The sequence below is a fragment of the Nicotiana tomentosiformis genome, chromosome 7 (genome assembly GCF_000390325.3).
Source record: "Nicotiana tomentosiformis chromosome 7, ASM39032v3, whole genome shotgun sequence".
NCBI classification, from domain to species: Eukaryota; Viridiplantae; Streptophyta; class Magnoliopsida; order Solanales; family Solanaceae; genus Nicotiana; species Nicotiana tomentosiformis.
The window spans coordinates 32,997,693-33,004,204 of record NC_090818.1 but is presented as its reverse complement, the minus strand read 5'-3'; positions in this window follow the sequence as shown (position 1 = coordinate 33,004,204).

Genomic DNA, 6,512 nt, shown 5'->3' with positions numbered 1-6,512 from the left:
AACCGGCGGCCTTCTGTTTAATTACCCTTCGTGAATCCCCCTCTCCTTGCCAATTATGGTCATTAGCAGTGAAATTATTTAGCAGGAGTTGTATTTCACTATACGGTCTTGCCATGCAACTACCCCCACAAGCTGAGTCAAGATTCATCTTTGATGCTTCATCTAACCCATCAACAAAAGTGTGACCCAATACCTCATCAGTTTGACAATGATGCGGGCAGTCTCTGAGTAGTTTCTTGTATCTTTCCCAAGCTTGACGAAGTGTCTCGCCATCCCGTTGTTGGAACCCAAGAATTTGGCTCCTCAACGACTTTGTCTTCTTAGTTGGGAAAAACTTGATCAGGAATTTCCTTGCTAGATCATCCCAAGTGTGGATAGAGTTCGCGGGCTCCTTTTGCAACCATTCTTTAGCTTCCCCCAACAGTGAAAAAGGGAATAGTGTCAGCCTGACATAGTCCTTGGAGACGTTCGGATAATTGTAAGTGTCCGTGATTTCCAAGAAGTTCTGAATATGCCTCTGCGGGTCCTCATGAGATAGACCCACATATTGTCCTGTGGACTGAATCAGCTGTACCATGTACTGTTTGAGTTCAAAATGCCCAGTGATATCAGGCTTCACAATAGCCTGAGTCATATTCGCAAGATTGGGCCTTGCGGCTTCGATTACCGGACGCTCTTCATTGCCTGCCATATCTATTGGCTGTGGTTGGATTGCGATGTCCAAATCTCTTTCTATTCTCATTCTAGCTTCGTGTTCCCTTCTCACTCTATGTAATGTTCGTTCGATTTCTGGATCAAGAGGAATGAGGTTGTTTGCACTTCTACTCCTCTGCATTCGAGAGTAAACCCTGCGTTGACACAAACCAGGCAAACTGAAAATTAAAACTTGAAAACAAATATCTAATAAAAGCTTAACTTAGTCACGTAGCTAATTTCTAAGTCCCCGGCAACGGCGCCAAAAACTTGTTGCGACCAAACACACTCACGCAAGTATACGCGGTCGTCAAGTAATAAAGTGACTCAAAGTCGGATGTCGAACCCACGAGGACTTATGATTAGCTATTAACTAAATTAGCCTATCTTAATTATCTAAATAAGAATTAAATCTAAAAATATTTTATTCTAACTAATTAAATAAGAAAAATATAAATAATAAACTTTGAACAGAGAAAGAGCAGATTTTGATGATATCAATGTAATGAAAACGATCTAGGATTATGGTCTATCTAACAATCCTATTGTATTCTTCAATTGAATTGACCGACTGATTTATCTAGCTTATTGGTTGACAGGGTTAATATTGCTCATAAGAATCTGTCGAGTTCTTACTCGCCTATTCAAGCTAACCTAACGCCTATATGTCTATGGAGTTAGAATCAACAAGAACGCATTTATAATTCCTGTAGATCAACCAAGCAAGGTAATTAGGTATATGTCTATCCTAACCACGAATCCGTTCCCCGATGCCCGAGTTCAAGAACTTGCCCTACTCAATCCTATATGCAATATAGAATTCCCACTTTCGAGTTCAATTCTAGATTCGTAGATAATATTCAATTGGTGATCAAGCAATTAAATAATTAAGCGCAAGATTGAATAAATAAACTAATATGATAAATCAAGAAGTCAAAATCAATATCCGAATAACAATAGTCATGAAAGAACCACAACCCTAGAACGTGAAGTTTAGCTCCACATAGACATGGTAGCCAAACAACAAATCATACAAAGAAACATAAAAATTACTAAGTTTGGTGGGAGAAAGATGAAACTTGATGAATTCCGGCCTTCACAGCTTTTTCCTGGTTTTTTTCCTCTTCCCAATATGTTAGATAACCTAAAAGAGGCGTTTTTAGCTTATATATTGCGTACAAAAGTCGTGGGCCAAAGCTCTCCTATTCCTAGTCCAATTCGGCTTCAGGGATTGATGCTAAGGTGGATGCGACGCATCCACCTTGTCCTCCATTTCAATTTTTGCCTGCGAAGGTGGATGCGACGCATCCACCTTGTCCTCTATTTCTCAGCTTGCATGCGATGGTGGACGCGACGCATCCAGCTTCACTTCTACTTCCCAGTTTCGCACGCGATGGCGGACGCGATGGCACAACTTCACTGCTAAGGTTGCATGCAGGATGATGTTTTCCTAGGTTGGATGCGACGCATCCAACCCTTCTTCCTCTAGCTAAACCACCTTTTCTTCATATTTTGCACTCCGAACACCTTAAATCGTCACACATAACTTAATTAGTCATCAAACCAATAATTACACCATGTTGGGTGTTTTAAAGATTAAATAACATCAAAAAGTGGTTAAAGCATGGGTAAAGTAACATTAACACATATCGAAATATGCCAAACATCACTACCCCACACTTAAACCTTTGTTCGTCCTCGAACAAACCATCATATAGTAGACGAAACAAAATTAAACTCTTATCGTTCAAAGCACACTGCACCTATGACCGTGGTTATTTGCTACAATTAGGCTCTAGATAGTAGGAGGCGGCCTGCCATAAACGACCTCAAAAGGAGTCATCTTGGCACTCGTTTGGAACGACTTATTATACCAAACCTCGGCCCAAGGTAAAAGTGGAAACCATGTGTTCGGAGCATAAGGGTAAAGCATCGCAAGTACTGCTCCAAACACTTGTTAAGTGCCTCAGTTTGCCCATCGGATTGCGGGTGATAGGCTGAACTCCTTGCTAATTGTGTCCCCTGCAACTTGTTTACTTCTTCCCAAAATTCTGACAAGAATAAGGGGTCTCGATCAGAGATAATTTTAGTAGGGAACCCATGAAGACGAACAAATTTTTGCACAAAAACTGCAGCGATCTTTTGGCTGGTGAAATGAGGATGAAGGGCGATAAAATGTCCATATTTAGACAAACGATCAACAATCACCAACATTGTTGTGCGCCCGTGAGAAGGAGGCAGTCCCGTAATGAAATCCATTGATATCTCCTCAAAAATTGCAGAAGGAATAGGCAAAGGCATAAGAAGGCCTGCTGGTTGCAGAGATGTATCCTTCATTTGTTGGCAGATTTGGCACTCCGACACAAAGGTCTTTACATCAGCACGCATGCCGGGCCAAAAGAAGTTTGAGGACAGACGATGAAAAGTCCTAGAGATACCAGCATGACCCCCAACTTTTGAAGCATGAAACTCTGTCAAGAGAAGGCGGCGTAGATCTTGATCTTTAGGAATAACCAATCTGTTACGAAAAAGAACAAGACCTCCCTGAAATGAATAATGAGGTAAGGCGGCAGGGTCATTATTTAACTGGCGTTGGAGAGCAAGTAATCCATGGTCCGACCTGTTTAATTGCTGAAGTTTGGTAACTAGTGCCATCTCAGTAATTGCAAGAGTAAGAGACTGAAAGGCAGGGACTCTTGAGAGAGCATCAGCCGCTGCGTTAAGTCGTCCAGCTCTATAAATAATGTCAAAATCGTAACCAATGAGTTTTGTCAACCATCTTTGTTGCTCAGGAGTTTGGATCACCTGGTCAGTGAGGGCTTTGAGAGACTGTTGATCAGTGATGATCAAAAATTTGCATCCTAATAAGTATTGACGCCATTTTTGTACTGCTTGAGTTATAGCAAACATCTCACAATGATATATAGAGGCAACTTGCATGCGAGATGAAAGTTTTTGGCTGAAAAAGGCAATTGGATGACCTCCTTGAGATAGAACAGCTCCTATGCCAGTGCAAGAAGCATCAGTCTCAACTGTAAAGATTTTGTTGAAATCGGGCAGTGCGAGAACAGGAACAGAGCTCAAGGCATCTTTTAACATAGTGAAAGCTCTGGTTTCTCGATCTGTCCAACAAAAAGCATCCTTTCTAAGAAGATCAGTCAGAGGAGATGCCAATTGAGCGTAATGCTTAACAAATCGGCGATAATATCCGGTAAGACCCAAAATTCCCCTAACATATTTAACAGAGGCTGGGGGTGGCCACGCGGTAATGGCATGAATTTTTGCCGGGTCAACTTGCAATCCTGCTGCAGAGATTACATGTCCCAGATAGTCTATGGAATTCTGCCCAAACTTGCACTTGGAGCGCTTCACAACAAGGGAATTTTGGCGAAGGAGATCAAGGACCAATCGTAAATGAGAAAGATGATCCGACCAAGACGGGCTATAGGCCAAAATGCCATCGAAGAAAACTAGGACAAAACGACGAAGGAATGGTTTAAAAACAGAATTCATAGTTGCCTGGAAGGTGGATGGCGCATTTGACAGTCCAAAAGGCATGACAATAAACTCATAGTGGCCCTCATGTGTGCGAAAAGCAGTCTTAGCAATATCAGAAGGATGCACCCTTATCTGATGATATCCAGCCAATAAATCAAGTTTAGAGAAAAAGCAAGCTCCATGGAGTTCATCAAAAAGCTCTCAATGGTGGGAATTGGGAACATATCATTGACAGTGACTGAATTCAAGGCGCGATAATCCACACAAAAACGCCATGCACCATCCTTTTTCCTCACCAAAAGAACCGGGGATGAATATGAACTAGAGCTTGGACGAATTATCCCAGCTTGAAGCATCTCATAGACTAGTCGTTCAATTTCAGTCTTTTGAAAATGGGGATAGCAATAAGGACGAACCTTCACTGGAGCAGAACCCGGAATAAGAGGGATACGATGATCTTGAGGCCTAGGGGGTGGCAAGACTGTAGCCGTAGCAAAAAGGTCAGAATAAGAATCCAAAAGCTCGGTGAGATCATACGGCAAAGCCGGAGAAGATGACTCAGCCATCGAAAGCAACTCCAAACGGAAGAATCCCGAAACGGAATGAGTTTCGGTTAAACGCCTAAGCGAGGTAAATTGGACCTCCTCAACAGATTGAACAGGATCCCCAATCCAACGGATCGTCTCACCATTAGAATCAAATTGAAATAATCGTTTTGCATAATCAGTGACAGTGGGACCAAGAGTCGCCAACCATACAACACTTAGCACCAAATCGGCCCCATGAAAGTCAATAACATAGAAATCAGTACTGAAGGTGAACCCTTGGATGGTAAGAGGTAGCTGACGCACAACACCGTGGCATTTCAACAAACTGCCATTGCCGACCATTACCTGAAAATTGGAGGAGCTATCAACTGGAACTTTAAGAAATTGGACAGCTCTAGGGTGGATGAAATTATGTGTGTTGCCGCCATCCAGAAGAACTTGTACGGAAAGACCCTTAACCTGAGCTGTAAGGCGGATTGCAGTAGGAATAGGACCACCTGATAAAGCAAGATAACTGATAGAAGGCAATAACGGGTTATCGGAGGTAGGCGGAGATGAAGATAGGTCAAGTGTATTATCGGAGGAAGGAGAATGTTGCTCGTCTGGTGATTCTTCATCAGTGAGAAGAAGAAGAAGCTGGGATGTTTTTGAGCAGCGATGACCTTTGTGGTACTTCTCATCACAATTAAAACACAGATTTAAGTCCCGTTTTCGCTGGAGCTCTGATGGGGTAAGTTTGCGAAAAGGAACGCGACCAACTCCGGGCAAGGAGGCGGAAGGAATGGTGGATGAAGTGGTCGGCGTTGGATTTGGAATAGTTCGCGAATTGTAGTTGTTTGATAGAGCTTGGCGAGTATCCCTTCAGGAGCTTCAATGGATCTGAAGCCAAAACGAATTACAAGAGCCTGAGAAAATTGATCCCAACTGACTAGCTGGTGGTTCTTATACATCCACTGATATCACTCTCTGGCTAGTCCTTCCAAATAGAATGAAATGATACTAAGGCGTTGTTCGTTGGGAACAGAATAATGGTCGAAGTATTGGTTTGCTTGAAATTTTTGCTCGAAGTAAGGTACAGTGCTAATTCTTGTTCTTTAATTCTCCACTACAATAACATTAAGCATTCAATCAGAGAAGTTGGTTTATCTCCTTTTTCTAGATTGTGATAAAAACTTAGTAGCCTTAGATTAAGCCATTTTCTAAATTGACATTATTTAAGACCTCAAATTCAGAACTCAGATGCCCTAAAGACTAGCAGTACTTTACAATATAATCTGCAAGTAAAATAACACGTGAAAAAAATGATATAAAGAACAATTAGGGAAGTCCAAACACACCAGAGTAAGTGAGAAGCTCCTCCTCAGTGACTCTTCCGTCTCCCTCTCCAGAAAGAGCAGATATGTTTTGGTTGCAGGCTGTACAGAGCTAAAATTCAAAGGCCATTATTTAGGAGAATTTTACCTCCATCCATAAATTTCAAATGATATTTTGGCAAGAAGGAGCTTATTTTCTTTGGCTTTGAAGGAATTATAATTATATTACATAGTTGAAAGAAAATAATAATTTATATAAGCTAAAATCTTACTTGATCTTAATGTGTTAAATATTAGGTGTTATTACATATTTCAAATAAGAAAAGGTTTGGTAATCAAAATTTTAGTTGCTTCACATGTTTCATAATAAGGAAATAACTTTTTGTCCATACAAATTCTTAATATTAGCTCATCCAAAATTTTAAAAATTTTGGTTATATTTTAAATGCTTAGCTCAATT